This window comes from Macaca mulatta, chromosome 15, assembly GCF_049350105.2.
Source record: "Macaca mulatta isolate MMU2019108-1 chromosome 15, T2T-MMU8v2.0, whole genome shotgun sequence".
Classification (NCBI taxonomy): domain Eukaryota; kingdom Metazoa; phylum Chordata; class Mammalia; order Primates; family Cercopithecidae; genus Macaca; species Macaca mulatta.
The window spans coordinates 75,181,871-75,208,481 of record NC_133420.1 but is presented as its reverse complement, the minus strand read 5'-3'; positions in this window follow the sequence as shown (position 1 = coordinate 75,208,481).

The window sequence follows — 26,611 nt, the reverse complement described above, 5'->3', positions numbered from 1 at the left end:
TGATATTTTCTGGGAGAAAGAGATCTTATTTGCACATAGTCCTTAGTAGGATGTCCCTGACCAAGACCTATAGTAAATAGGACCCCCAAAATGAAACTTAACTCCTTGGAGAATGTTATTGGGGCTACATAACATTCAAGGGCAGGGATTGATTGATTTTTTTCTTAAAAGGTCAGAGAATAAATACTTTAGGCATGTGAGCCACATGGCCTCAATTGCAACTACTCAACTTGGATTGGAGTGAAAAAACAGTCATAGACAAAACATAACAAGTAAACCTGGCAGTGTTCCTGTGAAAAAAAAAGGTGGTTGGCTTGTGGGTCATAGTTTACCAGCCCCTGATCTAAGGTATAAAAGAGAGGTGCTTCAGAACTTAAATTCACCTGCTGTGTGGGGTAATCATAATTGTAAAGCTTCACTTGGAGAACTCAACTATTGTCCTGGGCAGAAGCCCATGTCCAGGGAGGGAGGAAGGGTTGGAGGAACCACTCTGGAGGGCCCACATCTCTCTCTATTCTGTCTCTCCTTGATCACCTGCATCCTCACAATCATTAGTAAAACTTAATTCCAAAGGAGATCTCTGATTTGTGTAGACCTGATTGGACAATTCAATCCTGGAGGTTGGCTCAACACATTAGCACCAATGTTGAACAATGCATATTTGGTGAAAAGAATTATTCTGGACCACTCACCTAAGTCTCCTAGTGATATCTGTACCTTAAACGAAGAACCTTTAAATGCAGACATATACTGCTGCCCCGGTTGGGAATCAGGTGGTCCATCAAACTATCTCAAGGGGATCATGATCTTCTCTGACTTGTATCATTGTTGAAATCCCTCATTTTTCTACAGGTGTTTTGAAGATGACTTTCAAATACATCAAAGTCATGTTACTGATTGTATTTTGCTCTTTAAGAAGAGTCACTTTTCCTAAGAAGGGTTCTCTGTCTGCAATATAACAACACTATGGGGATAAAGTGTCCTGGTTTGGTTTGGAGAGACCTGGTTAGGTTTGACTTTTGACTTGGCATTTCAGTTGAGTATACAACTTGAGAGATCTATCTACCTTCTTTCTTTTTCTTGGGAGATGGGATCTTGACCTGTCACCCAGGCTGCAGTGCAGTAGTGCAATCATAGCTTACATACTTAATCATAGTCTTAAGTTTAAGTCCAAGAGTTTAACACTCTAGTGCGTTATAATTGCACCACTGCACTGCAACCTCGGTGAAGGACAATGTTCCCGCCTCAGCCTCCCAAGTAGCCAGGATCACAGGAACAAGCCACTGTGCTCAGCCTCCCGAGTAGCCAGGATTACAGGAATAAGCCACTGTGCTTGGCCACTTCTCTATTTCTTTCTTCTTCCTTTTTTTAGTGGAAGATTTATGCACAGAAAAAGGAAAGTGATGTACAGAAAATTGAAATGAGGTGCGGAAGCAGCTGGATTAGACACAGCGTGGTGTTTGTCTTATTCAAACATGCTCTTTGAACAGTTGACTATAACCTTTTCTATTTCTTATACCATTCCAAATGACTCAGAATCTGAAAAGAAAGCAGCAGAAGAAATTACTAATAGAAGTCAGGACACTGTTTTCTGAAGCACTCCTCTCTTAATTTGGGCAAAAGACATAATTAGGCAGATTTGGCACTAAATCTTGTTATGTTACAAACTAGCTGTGTTATTCTGACCAAAATATGTAACTTCTCTGAACTTGTTTTTCTTCTGTTAGAAGGAGTAGTCCACCTTTCACATGTAGATTTAAAGAGAAAGCTCATTTACAGGTTGGGTGATTATTCTTGTTCTTTGTTGGCCTTTAGCCAGAAGTTATTTGCACATGCACATATGTCACTCAGAATTATAATCAAATGTTGAGAAGTCTCCGCTACAGATGTTCCTAAAAGAAAAGGGCAGATTTTCTCTTTCTAGTATGGTTTAAGAGCAGTTCTACTTGAAGGCAGAAGGGTGAACTGGAACAATCTCTAATTATCCTTTATTGTCCTACTAACCTGTCTATTTTATCTGCGTCTTTTTGGTACATATAGTATCTTACTCAACATGATTATTCTAGGAGAAAAAGCCACTAAACTAGTGCCCAATACTAGTTAAGTGCTGATTTAGTGAGTTCTGAATGTATATATGGCTTGACTAAAATTATTTATGCAGTCAGGGAAGAAACTAATTCACACAGCAGTGCCCTAATTGGCATCAGAGAGGTGTTTCCGTAAAGCCCTTAGGAAAAGCAGGAAGTTGATTAAATAGGAAAAAATGCACATGAAAATAGGAGTACAAAGAATGCATAGAAGAATAAAATGCAGTTGTTAAATAATCACCCTCATAATATTTTTTCCTCGAGAAGTTACCTTTGATTTAATGCAGGAGAGAGCACCTGGGAAAATTTCAAATTGGAGTCCCTCCCACACTTCCCCTGCCTATGCTAAGAATTCATGGCCCAGAATTCAAATACTAAATCTAAGAGAGGCAGGTAAAAAGAACAGTGGAAAACAGATGGCAGCAGTTACAACTAGCAAATTCCCAGTTGGTGGCTCTCACATTTAGAAGCGGGCATCTGTTCTTCTTCCCCACTGCAAAGTGGTTTTAACTCAGAGGTGTTAAAAATATCTAAGTTGCTGTTTTATTCATTTCTGCTATTTACTGACTTTAATGACTTACAGTATATCCAATGAAAAGTACAATGTTTACCCAAGCGGCAAGAGACTCAAAACAGAAATATGGGATGCTGTTAAAAAACCTTGTGGTCTACAAAACAGCATGTATGGTTTTATAGGTGTACCTTGCTTTAAGAAATCAATGGGTACCTTAACGTTTGTGTAAGTTGAAATATACTTTAAAATGCACCTGGGGTGCTTGACATTACAAAACTCCTGAGAGAGTCATAACCTCTCTGGGCCTTAGTTTCCTCCTCTCTGAAATGGGAATAGTAATGCCTACATTATTAATCTACTCTTCAGGTCTGTTGTGAAAATTAGAGATAGTATCAGTGAAAGATATTATAAGCCCCTCAAATGCAGTAATGCTTAGTCAATGTCAATGCATTTTATTATTTATAAAAATTCTCATTTTGAAATAAACGTCCATTCATAAAAAATTAAAAATGTAGAGTGTGCCTGTGTTCAGGAGTAAGAAAGCCTCAAAAATAAAAGGGGCAGTTAACATAATTATGAATAAAATGTCGATAGCCTCTTTATGTTATTGTAAAGATGCCTTTGCCAGAACCATTTCTAACAGGTACCAGGAGGAGAGTCTTATTGAATTGAATATCATTCAACCCATTGCCTAATGTAGATATTTATTGACTGCTGGCTATCTCATATTTTGTTTTCTTCCCTTTTTGGATTTAAAAATAGTATTCATTCATTGTAGGAAATTTGGAAATACATAAAACATAAGGAAGAATAGAAAAATAATTTATAATTTAAAACCCAGAGACATAAGACTAGTATAGATCTTATGTCACCACATTGAGAAAGCATCGGTAATAAGATTAATTTATTAAAAGCTTTTCTGCTCTCATAAAAGTTACATTGAGTAATAGATTTATCCAAAGCATGGTTTGTAATCACAGTTTCTGACATCACAATCACTCTGAATATTCTTCTTAGTATTATTATTAATAATCACTAACATTTTTTGAATACTATGTACCTGTTACTATATTAAGGCTTCATATATATTAATCGATATGAAACTCACAACAACTTCATGTATTTGGCACCATTATTAACAAAAGTGAAAATCAGAACATTTGATTAAGGAATATGCCCAAGGGCCCATGGTTAATACATGGTACATCTGTGATTAAATTAAAAAGTAGGGGTATTTGATTCCGTAATGTACACTGGGATATTCTGCTTCTCTTTAGTATGGTGGTAGCAGCCCAGATTTTAGAATGAGATATGTTGTGGGTGATGCTTATTCCCCACTCCTCATGTGTCTTTTCATGTGGAGGGACTTTCATATCTGGTCACTTTCTGTGCCTTCATTCTCTTCTCTTCATGCCAAGAAGACTGACATCCCATTTGTGAGTAAGGAGGTTTAAACTGGATGCCATTGCCTTAGCCCTTTCTGCTCTTCTCTTTATTTGAGGTCTGCCTGTGTGAAGAGGAGGTGCATTCTCAGCTGCTCCTTGGCAGTGCAGGCTGTGCTGGTCTGACCAATAGTGTTTTGGAGAGGAGGGTAAATTCAATTCAGGGAGGCTTGTCACCCTATTTCTTTGTACTTAAGTTATCTCTTTCTGTTTAGTCCTTTACCAATTATCCATATGTCTGACTCTGATATGTATTTCTCAGTTTGTTACATACTTGGGCATAGAAAGAAGTGTTTTTAAATTGATTTTCTATGACTCTTAGCAGACAGACCCAGATACTTTTCTAACCTTCACTGTCTTTGAAACTTTGGGCAAGTGACTTCACTACTCCATGTCTCAGTACCTTTAGTTATAACACAAGACATACTTTTTCCTTCCTCATGGGTTTTTGTTAGGTTTAAGTGGGTTCATATGTGCAAAAAATACTGAGAAGTTGTTTTGGAAAACAAAATAGCAGGAAGCCATGGTGCAGAAATTTGGTTTAAGGTCAGTGGGCTGAGGTTAAAGAGGAGAGGTGACTTTAGGTACACTGAGTGCTGGTCATTCCAATAGTCCCCTGACTCAACCCCCATGGACCCAAGCCTGAGCTTTGCTTATGTTACTTCATCTCATCCTCACTGGACCCTGTCAGATAGGCATTATTTTCCCTATTATGTGATGTGAACACTGAGACTTAGAGAGTTTCAGCAACTCGCACAGGATCACACAGCTGGCAAGAAGAAAGGCAGGCACCACATTTCAAACCACGTCTGAAGTTCATGCTCTCTCAAGACATGACTCGGATAATTATGACAGGACCTGGGGTAGCCAGCATGGACTCAGATCCTTCTGTAAGAGTGGGCCAGTTTCAAGGACGTCACTAAATGACAGCAGAATGATGCCTTGAACCAAGCGGTATAGAAAATTACACAGGTTGCAGAAATAATGCTTTGGAAGCTGACATGAGGGTGCTGTTTTCTTTTTGTGGTTTTGTTTTTGTTTTTGTTTTTTGAGAAGAGTGTTTTTCTATCTATCACTTTTTCTTTTTGAACTAAGGTTGAGATTTTTAAAATACTTTTTTTTTTAAACATAGAATCACATAACTTGTGATCAGGTTCTCATGCTTCAGAATGCTATTGCTGTGTTTTGTTTTTCCACATCCTCCGATTAGATGTTTGAGGTCATGTCTCCCTGCAGAACTATCAGCATTCTCAGACCCTATTAGTCTCTTCTATCCCTGTCCTCCTTTCACCCTCAACCTTGAAAGCAATGTATCTCTGTCCTTCTGTCCTTTTTTTTTTACCCTCAAACTCGAAAGCAATGTAGTATCGTTTGAGGAAGCATACTATGTAGAAAGGATTACACACGGTTTAGGGGAAAGTTTGGTAATGCATCTGCTCTGAGAGTAAAGAGAAGTGGCTTAAAAGGGCATCAGAGTAAAACACCAGTTTGCAGAATGAGTTGTCTTGTGCTTGTGGTTGTCTTTCTTGTGGAAAAGGCCATTTTCTCAAGGGACGACTTGAGTTTAGTCATCATTTGGAACAGGTTCAGATTCTTACATAAAACTAATATACAATGAAAGCAACATTTGTTGAGTGCACCGTACTTGATATTTTAACCCACATTACCTCAATTCATCTTCACAATAATACTAAAAGATGAATATTATTATCATTGCTTTTACAAAAAGAAAACTGGGGTTCAAAGTGGTTGAATGCTTTGCCCAGGGTCAGGTACTAGTAAATGCAGGCACTAGTAAGACTCATACTCCAGTTTTTCTGTTTCCAAAGGCCCTGCTCTTTTTGCTCTTTCTTGCATGAACTAGTTTATCAAATATGGATGGGGAAAATTCGCTAGGAGGCTTTTTCCTCAAAAGAAGCCTAGGAATCCTTTCTCTGCTTGTAAGTGGACACATTAGTATGATCTCCATGTCCATCTATAAATTATCTATAGTATGATCTATTCTGAAACTGGCAAGGACAAACTTGGGCAAATAGCTGCTCTTTACAGAAAGCCTAGAATTGGAAAGAGAATGACTATGCTGTGTGCCATGAAGTTTTCAAGAGAAATGTTGCAAGGGATAGAAATCTTGGTAGATAAGAATTTTTTTAAAAAAGCTCCGTATGAGAAAATCTTACACGAGGGACATCCCTTTTACCAGCATGGCAAAGACTAAAAATGCAGAGCATCCAGGATCAAAGCGTGTTTGCAATGCGAAGAACTATCCCCTGACAATCAGACTGGAAGAGGGAGGTATCCTTTAATCTTTTCCCTTTGTTTTTTCTGAGGAGAAAAACTCTCTTCTTTATTTTCTCTTGCTGACTAACTCTTCCCTTTAGTCATTTTCATCTCACGACTCATAGCAATTTTCCCTCTTTACATTAAGAATGAGTATAAACACAAATCACATTTGCGTTTCTATTTCAGGGCATTGTTTCTCTCCTCAAATGTTCAGAGGTAAGCAACAGAAAGTTGGAGTGAGCATAGCACCAAGACTGCAGCAGGATCAGAGGTTTCCATCTTCCCTGTTTTCTCTGTGCATGCCAGAGTTATGGAGAAAAATGTTTCTTGTGGCAACAGGAAAGCAGTTTGAATCAATGAAAGATCATTTATAATTTTTATGAACTGGAGAGAAGACATAGACTTGAACGATCTTTAGATTCCAGGGAAGTTCCATAAAAAGAACCAGAAGTAGTTATTTATAAATGAAACTCGAGGTTTTTGGTAAGGGGCTCGTGTGTTAGAGATTGTATAGCTTCATTCAGTGTGTCCTAGTTTTTAGGACAAATGCCAAAATAAGGGCAGGAGGATTATTGCACATAGCTTCCTGTCTGGGGGTCTCATATGGGTGTACACAGTGATGCCAAGGTTTGCTTTTAAGTTGTTACTTTCAAAAAAGTTTCATTTATTAAAAAATAAAATCATCATTATTATCTCATTACAATATGGGCCCTGGATATGAAAAAAAAATTGATTACCTGATCTTTAGTTCCTAACTCTATTCTATCTATCTCTAATTTTGTTGCTTGGGGATTATTGGTCTATCAACACTCTTCCTGAATAATCAATCTGGTTAATTTAGCCTGTAAACCACTTTTCCCCTTGTGTCTGGTGTAACATATTGTTTAGTAATGTGCCCAGTAAAGCAGAAAAAGTAACTCCCAGGAATAGAAAAGGAAGCAGCACTCAGATTTTGAACTTGAGTGTCTTGCATTTTACCCCGTCTGCTGGGCTGTGCGGTAACTGACTTTTTATTTATTTTGTTTTTAGCCATATGACTAACTCTACCTCATTGTGCTCAGCAGCTGAACAAAATGCACAGTGCTATATTCTGAAGCGCCCACTCATTCTTTATTGCTTTTATGACAAAGCTGTCCCTCCACATGTCTGCTCTGCCCTCTGACCCAAGGCGTTTACTTGAAGTAAACATGCCAGATGGTGGAGAAAAGTGATGGGTCAAAGAACAACGCTCGAGGGTCAGGAGTCACCAAATCCTTCTTCACAAAGCAAACTTAAAAGCAACAATTTCACCAAATGCTCTAGAGTGCTTTCACAGTGGAAATGGAGGTGGAAAAGGTAGACCTTAATTACATATTTTGCTTTCAGGGCCTAATGGTTTTAGGTACAGTGTCTATTGGCTAATTTGAACGTAAGCAATTTATGAGAAACGATAAGAAAACAAAGAGGACAGATGGATCACTCTTGTACTCAGCAAAGAGCAGCAAGGTGAATAGTTTGTGTGTGGATGAGTATTCTAAGCTTTGACCCGAAAATTACACAGGCAATTTAGATTCCTTTTCTTTTTTAGGGGCTATTGTTGAAAGTTGAGGCCTAAAGGATGCCATTGTATAAAATACACTAGAACCCTAAAAAGACTCTAGTAACCTCCAAGGAAACTTTTAGATGAGATCCTCCATTTCTTTTCCTTGTCTAGTATGGTGCTGCGTAAATCCAGATATATGAGCATTTGTGGAGTTACTGTAAATATCTTAAGCACGAAGATGGGTCTGTTTAATGTTGCTGTTTTCAAAAGTAATTTAAGAAAATGTTTATTAGCTATTTTACAGGACTGTGTGTTTTAGAAAGAACATTAGAAATAGTAGTTACTCCTTGCAGATAATCTGGCATAGGTAGGCATTATTACCTCTCTTTTTCAGATGATGATGGCATAACATGTCTGTAAAATGCACTGGATTTATACACAGGATCCTAATATATTTTTAAAATAATTTAAAGAGGGAAATTTTTTTGAATTTTTCCTATTCACTACATTGAAACATATTCATGTTCCTAAAACTCTTTCTTGGTTAGGTACTATCATATTTGACTTTCAAGATAAAGTGTTTCTCCTAATTGCCAAGCATAAGAACTTATTTTTTTTGTGTATGGTAAGATGAATTATCTCGCTGGGATATGGTATAAAATAGAGTTAAATTGGAATTCCTAAGGGAGAGGTTATTTATAGAGCTACATGTGTGTCCTGAATAAGTTACCAAGCTTCTGTGATACATCATCTCTGAAGAGATTGGTAGTAATAGTTACTTTTTAAGAATTACCAAATTAACATTTAATAATATTAATGATAACCTCCAGTTATTGCATGTCAACTATGCATGAGAAACTTCATGAGCTACTTTATGAGGTACTTTATATCCATGCCTAATTTGATTTTTCCAACTTTAGCCAAAATGACAGCAACTAATATTTATTTAGAGTTTACAAATTACCAATTGCTGGGTTTATTGGTTTATATATGTTATCTTATTAAGTCCTGAAAACAACCCTGGAAAATAGGTACAATCATTAGTGTCATTTTATAAGTGAGAAAACTGAGGTTTAGAGAGATTGAACAAGTTGTTTACTTCTTCAAGATCATACACTTGGCAAATGGCAGACATAGATTGAAACCCAGGCACAAGTTCTTACACTATTCTAGTTGTTATTATCTCTACTATATTAGTAATAAACGGAAATTCAGAGATGTTGCATCTGCCCAAAGTCACACTACTAGCAGGGGGCAGAGGACACATCCAAATTCAGGTTTTTTTCTGACTTTAAAGCCCACACTAGATATGGTAGTCACTCTCTCAGTAGAGCTACATTCAAACACCCTGGAGAAGTAACGGATGTTCTCCATTATTTCTGTAAAAGGTACAAATTGTTACTCACTGCATCATCAGTATTCATGGCTAGTGGGCTACTTTCTGTTATGCTTGCACACTTCTGATCCTAATCAGTAAGTTTTGTGTTTGGAGTTGTGTAGTTTCCAAACCTCTTTATACCAATTGAACATGTTACTGTAGTTATATAATTATGTTAATGATTATATAAGCCAATGAAACATAAATGTGGAAATAGAACTGTTATCTCCATGTAACCTAAACTGGATGAAAAGACAATAAAGGGAAGGTACAAAGATATTCAGCCAAATTAAGTATGAGTGATGCAATTGTAAAAGATTGAGGGAAAATAATAAAATCTGGGACAAATTCTTCATTCACAACTGCTTCCCAATTTTATTTAAATTTTGATTCCACTTAAAAGAATACCAAAGTCTTGAATAAAAGATCTTGGTTCTGAATCAAACTATTGGCCAATGAATGGATATACATGTTAGCTTATAATAAAATATTTAAGTTATATACTTATCATTTTCTGATTGCCTAATGATTCCTGATAAGAGGGTTTCTTGTCTGTTTACAGCGGAAAAAACTGAGGTGCAGGCTGGTTAACTCACTAACTTAGAGCCCACCATCTAGTACAGTGGCAGAGCTAAGACAAAGTGGCAGAGCAAGAAACAGGATTTAACTCCATGGCTCTATTTAACTCTACAGTTCTCCACAGTTTATGCTTTGTCTTTTACTGCCTCACCAATGTGATAAATTTGAGGGTTAGGAATCATATGCCAGGAAACCCCATGGAAAATTATTGTGCCCACATGGACTTGAAAGTTCCCCTTACTTCATTCCTGCACTCAGAAAAACCTTCCTTTTTCTCAGACAGGGATTAACCTACTTGATTTTTAAAAACTCTAGGGAAAGATATTTCATCACATCATATTATGATTATCATTATTATAAGAATTGTATTTTCCTTAGAGACTCTACCAATATACACTCCTGCTAAGATGTAGAGCTTTTAAGCAATAGGAAAGAACAGAAATGACTTTTAATGACATGACAACATTGCTGAAGATATAAGTCCCAGAACTTCTCTAACTTCATGCTGTCTCCCCTAGCTTCTTACTTGACACTTTCTGAATTACTCATAACTGAAAAAAAGACATTGTGTTTTAGACTTGGTTATTAACATCACCTTAGAAATAATTTATTTAACTAGTTTCTATCTGTTGAATTAACAGAAATACCAGCTCCCCTGGAGAATTTCCAGAGAATGATTCGTGATCATATTTTCTTGAGAATTAAAGTGATATAATGCAGAACAAGAGAATAATTGCTATATATACAGAAACCCTCTTTTCTCAGGACTTGTTTATATAATGTCTAGGTTCCTTGTATTAGTTACTGTGGCTGTGTAACAAATCACCCCAACTTAGTGGCTTATAACAACAATATTTATTTACTGTCTTTCCTGGTTTCTATGGGTCAAGAATTTGGCTGTGGCTTGGCTAAGCTATTCTGGCTCAGGGTCCCTCATGAAATTGCTGTCAGATGTTGGCTGGAGTGAGTCATTTGAAGTATCGATTGGGCCTGGGAGATCTACTTCCAAGGTGGTTTCCTCACATAACTGGCTGGTGGTGCTGATTGTGGGTGGGAGGCTTCAGTTCCTCTCTACCTGGGCCTTTCTAAAGGGCTGCTTGAGTGTCCTCATGGTGTTACAGCTGGCTTATATTCAAGAATCCAGTGTAGAAGCTGCAGTACATTGATCTAGCCTGAGAAGTTATGCACCATCATCTCTAGCATATTCTATTGGTCACCTAGGACCAAAAGGAGCAAGGATCAGGAGGGACTGTCTTAGAACCTGGCTACCACAAACCCCTGCTTTGTCCACTTGGGATTATGGCAATGATGTCCACCTGGGATTATGGCAATGATCAAAATCTCTTATTGTAATGATAGCTGTCTGTCTTCTCTTTCAGAATTTAAGTTCCTTTAGTGTCTATATCGTGTCACTTATTTTCTGTTTCTTGAATGCATAGGTTTTAAGAAGTCTTTTTAATTCCTTTTCGTCTCTTCACTCTGGGCCTGGATTTGATGACTGCATTAATTATGTGTTGCTGCAGAACAAACCACACCAAACCTTAATAGTTTAAAACCACAATTGCTTGTCTGCTTATAATCATGTGGGTCAGCAATTTGTGCTGGGCTAAGTTGAGTGGTACTGTGACCATCTGTCTTGCCTGGGGTCACTCATATAACCCAAGTCATCTGACAGTTTGGATGGAGATAGATGGTCTAAGATGACCTCACTTATATGTCTGATGTTTGGCAGGTTGTCAACTCCTTGATTCTTCATTATGTGGCCTCTCTAGCAGGCGAGCTGGAGCTCATTCTCATAGTGGTCTTAGAGTTGCAATCGCATCTGGAAGAGGCAAGCCCCAGAGTGTAAACACATTTCAATTATCTGCTTGTATTATGCTAGCAAATATTCCATTGGCTAAGGGAAGTCACATGGGCAAACCTAGAGTCAAGAGATTGAGAAATTGATGTCACTTCCTGATGGGATCATTGGCAAAGTCACATTGCGAAAGGGAGAGATACAGGCTGGGAGGAATTACTATGGCCATCTGTGCAATCTGCCCAAATAGCTTTCCTCTGAGCCTTTGGGTAACCTTTCTTTATTTGTATCACCCTCTAAGCTATAAGCTCCCTGAGGCAAGGGCCATGGCTGATTTATATTTTTCTATATATTTAGCACTTTTCCCACTGTTACATAAATATTTGTTGAATTGAATTGAATATAAAAACACTTTCAGGGAAAGAGATTTTGGAAAAGCCAAGTAGAAAATAAAATGGAAAGGCTCAGGCTGTATTGACAATTTTTGACTGGTTTAGTTATTTAAACAAAGCCTCAGTCCAAGCAAACTAAACCATTTGATTTTTTAAAATTACATTATTAGTTGTTTGCTTGAACTCACTAGCTGTTTGGTCAAAACGACTGGATAAATTGTGGGTGTGTAGACAAAATACAAGTAAAGTATGCCAATCAACATCACACGTTCTTATCACTGGTTCACACTGGATGCTCAGTAAAGCACAGCTGTGATGTCTCTTGTTCAATAATCATGGGACTGCTCCTCTTGCCAACTTTGCCTGTAGTTCACCAAAGTCAAGTTGCCCATGGTAAGACAATTTTTTTCTAAGATTATTGTTGATAGGTCCCAAAAGTGTATTAGGTGGTTAAATTCCTCATTGTTAAAAATGGATTAGTGAGTCAAGCAATAAGCATTAACTCACTAATTAGTGTCAGTAACACCTTTACTTTCAGTATTCAGTCTAGTTTTATTTATGTTTTAACATCTGTGGCAGTAGTTTTCAAATTAAGACTATGTAAATATTTAAAATATTTTGTTCTCAGAGGTAATCAAAAATATTTTTGATAAGGCTGCATAGGCAATCCAACATTCCCAACTTCTTTGTTTTTGACTAGAATTTTATTGACTAGAATTACAGTGTGTCAATTTGGATTATTTCATCCTGATCAAAGTTATGGAATATCTGATTAACGAGACAAAGAAAAGCATATTGAAGTGTATATATTGTAGCTTGTTAAATAGATCAACTCTTTCGAAGCATGAGGCCCATGGAAAGAAATAGTAAGAGGAGTTTACTAGTGAAAGCCGAGAGACTGAAATCTGTATTAAGTGCCTTAACATCTGGGTGGTCAATATGGTTGTAAGTAGTAGGTCTTATGAGAATTATGCAATTAAGATAGTTATAATGGGGATGGATATATTTATAATCTATTGTTGTGTAAAATATATTATCTCAAAATGTAGTGACTTAAAATAACAATAATCATTTATTATCTTACATGATTTTTGTGAGTCAGGTATTTAGACAAAGCATAATGGGATTACTTGTCTGTGCTCTATAGTGGCTGGAGCCTCGGCTGAAAGAATTAAGAGTTGGGGCTGGAATAATCTGAAGTCTTATTCACTCACATCGTTGATGCCAGAGGATCTCTTTGGGCTTGTTGGTCAGAACACCCCTACACCCTACACAGCCTCTTCCTGTGGCCTGGGCTTTCTTACAAAATGGTGGTTGGATTCCAAGGACAAAGAGAAAGAGATAGAGAGAGAGAGTGTTTGTGTCTCTGTGTGTGTGTGTGTGTGTGTGTGTGTGTGTGTGTGAGAGAGAGAGAGAGAGAGAGAGAGAGAGAGAGAGAGAGAGAGAGAGAGAAGCTGTATTGTTATTTATGACCTAGCTTTGGAAGTCATGCATTATCACTTCTGCTGCATTCTAATCATGTAGGCATTCACAAAGGCCAGTTCAGTTCTGGAGATGAGGAAATAGAATCAATTTCTTGATGGAGAGTGACAAAGTGCTGGAAGTGCATATGGAATCAGAAATATTACTGTGGCCAGTTTTGGAAAATATAATCTGCACCCATGGACCAGGAGTAATCATGATCACATTGTGTTCTAGACTTGCTAGGGTTTCAAAAAATAATAATATGAAATTTTTGATTTGTGGTCTGAATAATGAATATGATTGGTAGTACTGATCATAGCCAAGGATGTTGACTCCAGGGGGATGGTATTAATTAAAATATCTTTCAGATAATTCAGAAAATATAAGCAAAATGTTTTTGTTGTATTCATGGCATGTTTTTATTGCAAGTGACAAAAATTGAACTCAAATTGGTTCAATCAAAAAGAGTGAATTTATTAACTGGTATAACTGAAAATTTGGGGGACAATGCTAGCTGAGAGTACAACTGGATAAAGGCCTCAAATGATGTTGGTTGCAGGAATCAGTATCTCTCCATATCTTAGCGTTGCTTTTCTATTTTTATTGCTCAGGCAACCTTTTCTCAATCTTGGAAAAAGAAGCCAGCAGCAATTCTAGGTTTATATTTTACCAGCTTAGCAATTCCCATTAAAAAAGTATCTCTTTTTCAATAATTCCAGCAATTGTTCGGAGTATTGAGACTAGTTGGACTCTGAAAAGGTGATTATGATTATACCAATCTTTGAGTGTTTGTGACTTGATTAATAAAGCTTGAACCATGTAACATCCAGAGGGCTGGAGGTTGGGGTTGGCCTCATCCACTCTTATGAATCGAGAGACATGATGTGTATAATTGGTATATGCAGAGAATGCCTTTCACAGAAACTGTAGAAATAGAATACTGACACATTGATATGGGCACTGGGTCCCGGATGAAAGAGCACTTTCTTGCTATGATAGATGGGATGTCTTTGGAGATCACCCAGAAAAGACTGAAATCCCCAAGGATCAATGTTACGGGGAAGAAATTGAGAGCCGATGCTTGTTGATTGATTTAATAAGTTATATATCAATCTGACTTCAGTCTTAGGTATTTGTTTGACACTTAGTTGTTAAACATCTAATATGTGCCAGGAACGGAACTTTACATGTTTAGCTAGGATTGTAGTTTTAGTTTAAGTGAGAATTAGAATTGTCTGGGCAGGTCTGTCAGAGGTAAGGGGTGAGTTAGTAAAATCCAATTGTATGAGGACCTCAGAGCCTCTTGGGAGGTACGTTTGAGGGAAGGTGCAAGTCTTTGAAGTTGGAGGAGAGAGGCAAGTGCAGCATGGTGTCTCCCATTCAGATCAATTCCCTAGCCCAGTTAGCACTGATTTGTATATGAACCCCAGGGAAGATAGTGGGTTTAGAAGTCAGTATTTAAGGAGCTATAAGACAAGTAGTAGCACTGCATTGCAACCTCCTTCTGCAGAGAGAAACCCAAAGGAGAGAGAAACACTCTCTCACTTTGCTGCTGAATAGCTGGATGGCTTTAATATCTTGAGAACTACAGTGTCTGGGACATGGTGGCAAACAGTAGCTGCCAGGAAACTCTTAACAGGCTTAAGTTTAGGGTAGAGGGAGAGTATTTATTTATGAGGTTGTGGATGATGTTCTTTGGGTTCCCTCGAGAACACGTGGGACCATTTCTTTTTTAGAACGGGAAAATGATGGTCAGTACCATAAAATGTAGATTTTTATAAATAAGGGGGGCATTTGAGTTACATATAGTTTGGTATAGTTCAGTAATTTCCAGTACTATTAGAATATCGTATTTGTCCTTTATTAATACAAGGGGCTGTGGAGTGGACTGGACTTAAGAAGGCTTAACCTTAAAAAGTCTGAATTTTAGACTGATGCATTAAAAACTGTAATAACATCCAGGGACATGTTGGAAGTAGACACTGTTATTTCTCAAATGTACTGATTACATAATCTGCAATTTAAAAGAAGATGGCCATAATTATCTAATGGATTTTTGGGATGCTATGTCAGAGATGTCTGGCCTTGTAAAGGATCCCACACAGAAGATGATCAAATGCACTTCTCTCTGAACTGCTCTATTTTCAAATACATTAAGGAAACTAAGGGAGCTTAATTAGCATAGTGGTAGGCTAGAAGACATAAAATAATAAACTGTTGAGATTACAGAATAGTGGGCTGTAATAAAAGTATGCTTAAAGTGTAACATAGAGGAATAAATGGAAATAGGCAAGTTCACAGAGGAAGACATTTGAATTTGGCTTTGAAAGATGATTTGAAGTTGACTAGATATCAGAGATAATGAGGAAAGACCATCCAAGGTAGAGGAAACAGAAATGCAAACACATCTATAATCCCATGTTTGGAACAATGTGTAATCTTTTATATCTTGCTTATGAGTTTAAATTTTATCTTGTTAGACATTAGGAGTCACAAAATGATTTAAATTGAAGAATAACATAATTTGATCCTTGTCTCAGAAAGATTACTTTGACATAATGTTGGAGGTCTGGAGATATAGAAGAGGAGAAAAGACTAGTTAAGCCTGTCTTTCATAAGCAAGGCTAGCAAGGTCAGACTCCAAGCAAGATGATGAAGACTTTGATTTGGTCAGTGGTGGGGAGCTAAGAGAAAGTGGTGCATTTTTGAGAAAGATTGATCAATTATGTATTCATAAATCAGATAAGACACTGTATACTTCTATTTACCTAATTTTTATTATATATACTTTAACATAGTTTTATACTTAGATGGTTGAATGTGTTATAGCAAAGGACTCAAATTGTCTTAGTAGGTGGTGGCTAAATATTCATCAAATAGCAATACTTTCTGTTTGGGATTTGCTCTGAGTTTATTTGAAATTTTATGAAAGGAGAGAGAATGAGTGTGAAAAAGAAAATTAGTAGTCTACTGTGTTTTAATATAGCATAGTTTTTATTTGAATATGCTGAGAAGATATGGAGTAATTGACAGTGTGAAAATTTATTTATTTATTTATTTATTATACTTTAAGTTCTAGGGTACATGTGCACAACATGCAGGTTTGTTTCATATGTATACATGTGCCATGTTGGTGTGCTGCACCCATTAACTCATTTACATTAGGTATATCTCCTAATGCTATCCCTCCTCCCTTCCCCCACCCCATGACAGGCCCCGGTGTGTGATGTTCCCCTTCCTGTGTCCAATTGTTCTCATTGTTCAGTTCCAACCTATGAGTGAGAACATGCTGTGTTTGGTTTTCTGTCCTTGAGACAGTTTGCTCAGAATGAGGGTTTCCAGCTTCATCCATGTCCCTACAAAGGACATGAACTTATCCTTTATCATGGCTGCATAGTATTCTGCGGTGTATATGTGCCACATTTTCTTAATCCAGTCTATCATTGATGGTCATTTGGGTTGGTTCCAAGTCTTTGCTATCACGAATAGTGCCACAGTAAACATAGGTGTGTATGTCTTTATAGAAACGTGATTTATAATCCTTTGGGTATATACCCAGTAATGGGATGGCTGGGTCAAATGGTATTTCTAGTTCTAGATCCTTGAGGAATCGCCACACTCTCTTCCACAATGGTTAAACTAGTTTACAGTCCCACCAACAGTGTAACAGTGTTCCTATTTCTCCACATCCTCTCCAGCACCTGTTGTTTCCTAGACAGTCTAATTTTTTTTAAGAGAATGAATGAAAGCGTTCAAATAGGCTGCTCTTTGTCAGAATTTATGTAAGTATTGAGATTCTTAAGGTTGTTTTATTACACAACTAGGGAAAAATTTTCAGTGTCAAAATGTGATTTAAAATATAAATATTCACTAAACAAATTTTGGAATAAGTGACATATTATATGGGAAAGCCAAACTGTGACAGTATTGTGACCTTCTTAGCTCTATTTCTATAATATTTCCACTCCCAGATCAATCAAGTTCTTCAATTGAATGTTTAGTTCAAACAGGAGACAGTCCTGTTTCTGGTCAGAGAAAGTTAAGAAACCTTACGAAGATAGCTTGGGAGGACCTATATTAAGTGTCTTTGGACAGGTATATTCTGATCTAATGTTCTTGATTTATGAATTAGAATCCTGATACCAAACTCTAAGTTGTATCTCAGTTTCAGTGACACGTTTTAATTTTTGTCCTATGTCTTAACCCTGCTTTGATAATTCATCTAGTATTGCTGCTACTTGAGATTATAACTCATACTTTATGTCTATCTAGAACTGAAGTCCTCAAACTCTGGGGCCATGCTATCTGGGCCTACTATGACTCTCAGACAATCCAACTACCTTTCTCCTTGCATCTGCAGCCTCCAGGTGTCACCCTACTCTGTACACCATTTACTGGGAGATTCACATCCCTTCCATACTTGTAGCTGGATCTCATTGCTGGTCTCTTTTGACTTGTTCTGTCCATTTGCAGCCTGTTCTCTGATTTCAAACCCTAACAGACCACAATCTCCTATATTTATGCTAAAATAATGGTTTTCAGTTTTCCCCAAAATCTGTGGAAATGGTTCAAGTGGTCTATGTTTATATTTAATAAAATTTTACTTAAATGTATTTTTAATTGTTATGAGCCCACCCCAAAGTGTCAACCCTATGGCAATAAAGCATGGATTCTGAAGTCAAGCTTCCGGGGTTTAAGTCCCAGCTCCAACATCACTCACTTGAGTGGTTTAGAGAAGTTGATTAACTTTTCAATGTTTTAGTTTCCTAATCTGTGAAGTTGTTGTAATTAAAGAATTTATTGTGGGATAAAATAAGATTATTTATGTGAAGAACTCATCACAGTGCTTGAAACATTGTGTAGCAAATTTTGTTACTTCCCACCTAGTAAGCACTCTTACTTTTTCCTTGCAAAGAGAACACAATGTTGTTCCGGCTGCAATGTATTCAGCAATAGGAGTTAAGTTGGGATTTGACTAAGCTATGACTTAAGCTTGACTAAGATATGATGCCACTTCAGTTCTTCAGTGGGGTGTCTAGGGTTGAGTGTATGAACAATGAACATAAGGAAAAGTCTTCTTTTCAGGAGTTTTGGGGAAAAGTAATACTAATAAAATGTGAGGAGGAAAGACCTTCCTAATTTTGCTCCGCCATTCTATCTTTCTGCTTCAAATTCTGTCATTGGAAAACTTGCCAAGTGGAGCTGCAGCATCCATCTTGCCACCCTGAAGCACCAAGATGGAGAATGAACATCAATGTGTCAAAGATAGTGGAAGGGTGGGAAAAGCCTTTCTCTATGATGTCATTGTTGAGCCAATGAGTCAATTAAAGACATCCAAATTGTGAACTTTTAGTTAAATTTACAAAAGTCGTTATGGCCTAAACCAGGCATTGGCAAACTATGGCCTGTGCACCAAATCTGACTCTCTATCTTTTTTTTTTTTTTTTTAAATAAAAATTTATTGCAATGCAGCCATGCCCATTCATTTACATGTTCTCTATGGCAGCTTTCATGCTACAATTGCAGAGCTATTTAATGGCAACACAAACTGCATAGCCCACAATGCTTAAAATATCTACAATTTGCCCTTTTACAGAAAGAGTTTGTGGACTCCTCGCTTAAATCAATGTTAATTGTATTTTCTTCTGCTTGAGATTGAAAGCATCATAATGAATACATGGAACAATTTAATAAATATTAACTATTGTTATTCTAGTAAAAAACACACATGCAATGGAGTAACTTTCTTTTTCCCAGTTCTAGATAAATCTTCTACCATCTCCTCTTATTTGAAGAGTATCCTGAGATGGTGAGAAAAATAGATTATAATAAACAAAAAATTCTGTTCCCACATTGCAGACATTCATCTGTGGCAATTGGGACTTTTATTTACACCGTAAAATCAACCAAAACAATTAGAAAGAAGTTGTATGTAAAGCTTGTTTAGGGCTGCACCTGTCATATGTACCTCTGATTTCAAAATGAATATTCACCACAATACTTTATTTTCTCCATTCATTATAAAAATGGTTATAATACATAGCATTATAATGAGTATTTTATAAGGAAATACTATATACACTTTAGTCATCTATTTTACATTATAGGACACCAAGCAATATTTTATTTGAAAAAAATTAAAACGAATTGCATTCCTCAAAGCACAGTTGAAAACCATGGATGTAGAAATATTTTAGCTGCCTGTTCAACTTTGAAATCTTTAACTTTGAGATGAGCCCCTCTTATGTGAAGGACCTCTTCAAGGAGAACTACAAATCACTGCTCAAGGAAATAAGAGAGGACACAAACAAATGGAAAAACATTCCATACTCATGGATAGGAAGAATCAATATCATGAAAATGGCCATACTGCCCAAAGTAATTTATAGATTCAATGCTATTCCCATCAAGTTACCCTGACTTTCTTCACAGAATTAGAAAAAACTACTTTAAAATTCATATGGAACCAAAAAAGAGCCCATATAGCCAAGACAATCCTAAGCAAAAAGAACAAAGCTGGATGCATCATGCTACCTGAATTCCAACTAAATTACAAGGCCACAGTAGCCAAAACAGCATGGTACTGGTACCAAAACAGATATATAGGCCAATGGAACAGAACAGAAGCCTCAGAAATAACACCACACGTCTACAACCATCTGATCTTTGACAAACCTGACGAAAACAATCAATGGGGAAAGGATTCCCTATTTAATAAATGGTGTTGGGAAAACTTGCTAGACATATGCAGAAAACTGAAACTGGACCCCTTCCTTATGCCTTATACAAAAATTAACTCAAGGTGGATTAAAGACTTAAACGTAAGACCTAAAACCATAAAAACCCTAGAAGAAAACCTAGGCAATACCATTCAGGACATAGGCATGGGCAAAAACATCAAAAGCAATGGCAACAAAACCCAAAATTGACAAATGGGATCTAGTTAAACTAAAGAGCTTCTGCACAGCAAAAGAAACTATCATCAGAGGGAACAGGCAACCTATAGAATGGGAGAAATCTATCCATCTGACAAAGGGCTAATATCCAGAATCTACAAGAACTTCAACAAATTTACAAGAAAAAAATCAAACAGCCCCATCAAAAAGTGGGCAAAGGGTATGAACAGACACTTCTCAAAAGAAGACATTTATGCACCCAACAAATATTTGAAAAAAAGCTCATCATCACTGGTCATTAGAGAAATGCAAATCAAAACCACAATGAGATATCATGTCACGCCAGTTAGAATGGTGATCATTAAAAAGTCAGAAAACTACAGATGCTGGAGAGGATGTGGAGAAAAAGGAATGCTTTTACACTATTGTGGGACGTGTAAATTAGTTCAACCATTGTGGAAGACAGTGTGGCAATTCCTCAAGGATCTAGAACTAGAAATGCCATTTGACCCAGCAATTCCATTGCTGGGTGTGTACCCAAAGGATCATAAATCATTCTACTATAAAGACACATGTACACGTATGTTTACTGCAGCATTATATATGATAGCAAAGACTTGGAACTCACGCAAATGCCCATCAATGATAGACCGGACAGAAAAATGTGGCACATATACACCATGGAATACTATGCAGCCATAAAAAAGGATGAGTTCATGTCCTTTGCAGGGACATGGATGAAGCTGGAAACCATTATTCTCAGCAAACTAACACACGAACAGAAAACCAAACATCCCATGTTCTCACTCATAAGCGGGAGTTGAATAATGAGAACACTTGGGCACAGGGAGGGGAACGTCACACACCAGGGCCTGTCACGGGGAGTGGGGCTAGGGGAGGGATAGCATTAGGAGGAATACCTAATGTAGGTAACAGGCTGATGGGTGCAGCAAACCACCATGGCACATGTATACCTGTGTAACAAACCTGCACGTTCTGCACATGTATCCCAGAACTTAAAGTTTAAAAAAAAAAAAAAGAGAGACCCTCTTTCTTAAGATCTTTGTTTAATGCTGGGGCCTTTTTTCCCCCCCCGTATCTTAAACCGATTGAAATGCTTCACAATTTACTCAAGAAAAAGGCACCTATCATTCTGGTTATCTACTTTTAAAATACCAAAAGGTATTTGTAGTAGAGGAGTGATAAGTAGTCAAGTTATCCCTGCCACGAACGCTGAGGGATCTTGGTGAAGTCCCTTCAACTCTCCAGTCCTTTGTTTCTTATGGCAATACCTTAGCAGGTGGTGTGAGGATCAGAAGATAGTGGTTTCTTAGTAAACACTTATTATCTCCTTTCGTAATGGATTTGACACTACACTTATATTATGATATATAGCACATGTAGAGGTTTTGATGATTTTAACTGTTAGATTGAAAAAAGTAGAGTCAAATAGTTTTTTGTGTATTTGTTTTCAAAGTCTAAACTATTGAGTCTATCACAGGAAAAGAACATTATAATATGAATACATGATTGGTCAAAAATAGCACATGTCACTACCCCAGGTGTAATAGAAGACTCTTGATTGCATATGACAAAAACAAACAAGCAAAAATACTAAACCTGGTTTTAGACAAAAAATTCAATGGCAGATAAGTTAAAAAAACACCTAGGGTATAGATCTGTGAGGGCTCTGTGGCATGGTTAGATACAGGGGTCAGATAACATTTTTATCATCTTTCTCTCTTTTTCTCCTTTCCTTTTTCATTTCTTTGCTTGGCTTTGTATTTATTGCTTGACTTTTCTCTGTAGTAGCTTTATACTTAGCTAGGTTTTCTTCCTATAAGGACAGGTGGTAAGTCCAGGATAACATCCCACCTATCTAGCAATTTCTACAAAAGTCCCTGGTTATCATCCTCATCCTCCTACTGCTATGGACAAGGAGACCTGGTTCCCATGTCCATTCCTCAAAACCAGTTGGTAGGCCTGCCCCACCCAAATTTCAAAGACTTAGAACAGAGTAAGGGCCAGCCTTCCAAAAGGAGAAGTGAGCTTCTGGCACAAGAAATTAGAATGCTGGGATGATACCCATATCTGTCACTTTCTGAGTGCGCCATCTTGGACAAGTTACCGATCTTTCTTCAGCTTTAGCTTCATCACTTCCTATTGATAGGAAGAGTTACTCTAGAGGTTTATGTTGATAATTAAATGGCCTAAGGTATTAGAGAGTGTCCTAGAGTTGCTGGCATATACCCAGCTGGTAGATACCCTTATTACATCTTTCCCTGCTTTCAGTAGCATGGAAATAAGATTTCATGAGGAAGCCGAGTGTAAAATAGGAGCTGCTCTGAAATTCCTACCACAGTATCACTTTCCTTTTGATCTCATACATTTATAGATGGAAATCATGAAAATCTGTATAATATTTCCAATAGGTCTAGGCTACTTTAATGCAGCAAGCAAATATAACCTGGGGATAAGGTGAATAATTCAGCTCTTGTAGTCTGTTAGGAACAGTCAAATAACTCCATTTACCTTCCTGGTAGAAGATGTCTAAACCTACCTGTCATCAGGGATATAAATGCCTGAAGGTGCTCAATACCTGTTACCTCCCTCAGAATATTCACCACCCCAAGCATAGAAGTCAAGATGACTGTGGGACTATCAGTCAATGTGTTGATTAGTGATCTGCTACTCTCCTGTTTTGTCCTGTTAAAGTGAGGACAAAAGTGGTAATATTGATACAACCTGAGGAACACACAGCAATTTCAATGTGTCGTTCGTGGGAATGAAGCCATAGCTATGTAACCTTACAAGTGCTAAGAGCAATTAGTTGTAACTGATCTTGACTATCAGAGAAATGCATGGGAGACTGGTGGTGTGGTATCCTTTTAATTCCTGATTGATTTTTGCTGCAGGTTGTTTTTTTGTAATTTTTCTAATAACAAACACTGGGTGACTTTTCTTCAAGCTTAGCTTTTCTTCAAGCATGTATTGTGATCTTTAGTTTCTTGGTCATGACATAATCCATTAGTGGCTGCATCGCAAGCCTGGATAAAAACACAGAGCAGATCAAGTCCCATTAGAATAAAAACTTTTGTTTAACAAAATGGTTCCCAAGTCCTTCTGTGACAGAATTCATTCAGGCAGGATGAAATAAAGCATTTTGGTATCACAAACTATTTGGATATTCTCTTTGAATTGCTCTTAAGTAATTATGAAATCATTCATTGCTTATTCAATAATTTAAAATATCTACTGTGTCTACTGCTTGGCACTGGGGTTCATGGCAATGAACAAAACATCTCTTCTCTTAGAGACATAATATTCTGTAGGATGGCAAAGACAATTGGATTAATTTACTGAGACTGCCACAACAAAATGCCACAGACTTGGTGGATGAAACAACAGAAATTTCTTTCTCACAGTTCAGAAAGCTAGAAATTCAAAATCAAGGTGTTGACAGGTTTTGTTCTCCTGAGGCCTCTTTTCTTGACATGCAGATGGCCACCTTCTCACTGCGTCCTCACACGCCCTGTGTGCACGTTCCCTGCTCTCTCTCTGTATGTCCAAATTTCCTCTTATAAGGATATCAGTTAGAATGAATCAGTGCTCACCTTAGTGGCTTCACTTTAACTTAATCATCTATTTAAAGGCCACACCTCCAGTGACACATTCTGAGGTACTGAGAGTTAGGGCTTCAACATACACAGCTCTGTGGGGGGCATAATTAATCTCATGATAATGTAAATTAAACCAGCGAGTATGTATCATTTAAGTGGGTACCCCAAAACTATAAATAAAAATAAGGCAGGGTAAATGATTGGGTAGAATGCTGGGGAAATTGTTTTAAACAGGATGGTCAAGGAAGTCCTGTCTATTGAAATAGCATTTGAACTGAGAAATGAAGAGAAGGAAAGAAGAATGGGAATATTTGGGGGAAAAGTGTTTTAGGCAGAGGGCATGGTGTTCAGTGTAGTAGAAAAGAGCCTAGAGGGTGATATGGCTGGAGAGGAAAGTGTCAGGACAGAGATGAGACCAGACGGGTAACTCGCGAGTATCATGGCAAGTTGTGGAGGCCTGCTAGGAAGGAGTAACTATCTGCCGGAGACAATAGATTCCTAAACCCACAATCAAGGCTCAGTGTCTTGTATGCTATTAGGGCCGTGCAGGGTTTTGTGGATGGTACTGGCTACCTAATTTGTAGGGCCCAGTGCAAAATAAAAATGTGGGGCATCTTGTTCAGATGTCAAGACGGTGACATCAGGGTATTAAACCAAGTGTAGGGTCGTTCTCATCTCAGAGCTCTGTGCAACTGCACAGGCCACATGCCCTGGCTGTAGAAACATAAGAGACAAAAAATCTGGATTTACACAAATGCTTCTTCAAAGGTAAAATGTGTGGTCAAAAGCTGTGTAGTCTTATGGAAAGTGTGTTTCTGTGGTTTAAATTTAAAATCTCAGTTAAAACCCCAGCTTTTTTGCTTTCTACCAGTGAAACCAACTGGTTTCAAATTTCTCATTTGTAACAAGGGGATAGTGAACCCTGTCTTATAAGGTTTGGTTTTGGTCCAATTTTGCCAAATAGTGGTTAAAAAAAAGTTTGGGTAAACTATAGAATTCTCTCTTAATCCATTTTGTGTTGCTATAACCGAATACCTGATACTGGGTAATTTATGAAGAAAAGAGGGTTATTTATCTCGCAGTTCTGCTGGGGGAAAGTGCTGGCATCTGCTAGGCTTCTGGTGAGAGCCACATGCTGGGTCAAAGCACGATGGAGAAGGTCAAAGGGGACAGGAACATGTGTGAAGACCCAAGTGGAGTCCTGAATTTATAACATAACAACCTACTCTTGCAGAAACTAGTCCAGTTTTGCAAGAACTCACTCGCTACTGCTAGAATGGCACCCAGTTATTTATAAAAAACCTGTCCTCATCATCCAAAAAACTTCCATTAGGCCTTACCTTCCAACATCACCACCCTGAGGATAAAATTTTAACATGTGTTTTGGTAGAAACAAACAAATCGTATCTAAACCTTAGCATATTCCATAAAACATCATCAAGTAATACATTTAATTTGTTTCTCCTTTACATTCTCTTTCGACATCACTTCCATCCTGTAATTCCTGAACAAGGAAAATGTTTTGTGAACTAATGGTAATGATTTACACTGGACATGAAGATTATTCACCTTTTTGTAAATACAGGAAATCAGTCTCATTTATATGATACATTTTATTACGGGCAAGAAGCCCAGGTGTCAGATAGAGTGTTTGCTTTGTCCCATGACATAACCGAAAGTGTATATTGATGGTCTTTATTACTCTGCAGTAATTATTTGGTAAATGGGCCAATTCTAAGTGAGCCTCTGGTCTTGACCTCATCCCTTTTGCTTCTTTCCCCCTTAGACAGTCATTTTTCTGCCTTTCTTGCCCAGCTTTCTCCCCAAAAAGCAGCTGTATTTGTGTGTCTCATCCTGAGAGGGCAGGCAACTGGCTGCTGTCAAAGTCACTCTGTGGCCTGGCCAGTGGGGAGCCATGAAGAACCATCTGCTGCAGAAATTGAGTGTCACCTCTACAGTAGTCTTGTTTAGAGAAGGATCATGGAATTATTCTTAACTGAATATATTGTTTGCCAAAGAAAAGGGCATAGTTTTAAGCAGTAAATAAGGAGAAAACTGTAACCCATCTTGGTAAACTTGCATGCTTAGCTGCATGGAAATAATTGTTCTGTAATCATGAGCAATGACAGCGGGAAGGCACACTGGAAACAGACCTCCTATTGAATGCAATCTCAAATATGCAAAAATAAATGACAAACATACCTAACTTGTGGATGAAAATTAACAAAAGTGTTTGTAAAGTTTGTATTAATCACTTTAAGTCTCAGGGCCTCCCTTTGTAGTATCATCCCAGTCATATCTATTGCTCCTAAAGCTCCAGTTGCAGGGTGGGTTAAGGAGAAAGCATGGACTTTGGCACCAGACCGATTTACATTCAAATCCTCACTTTACTTACTACCTGGGTTTACATGAACTTGTCAAAACCTCTTGGGATTGTTTCCTCATCTATTAAATGGGCATCATAATACTTTAAAGTGTTGTTGGAAAATTTGGAGACAGTCTAATGATTATCACAGGAAGAACTTGAATATAGTAGACGATCAATAATCATTAGGTATTATAATTAGCCAATGTTAAGATGATTGCTTTTCATTATTCTTACCATACACCAGTACAAGAAACTTACTACAAGAAATATA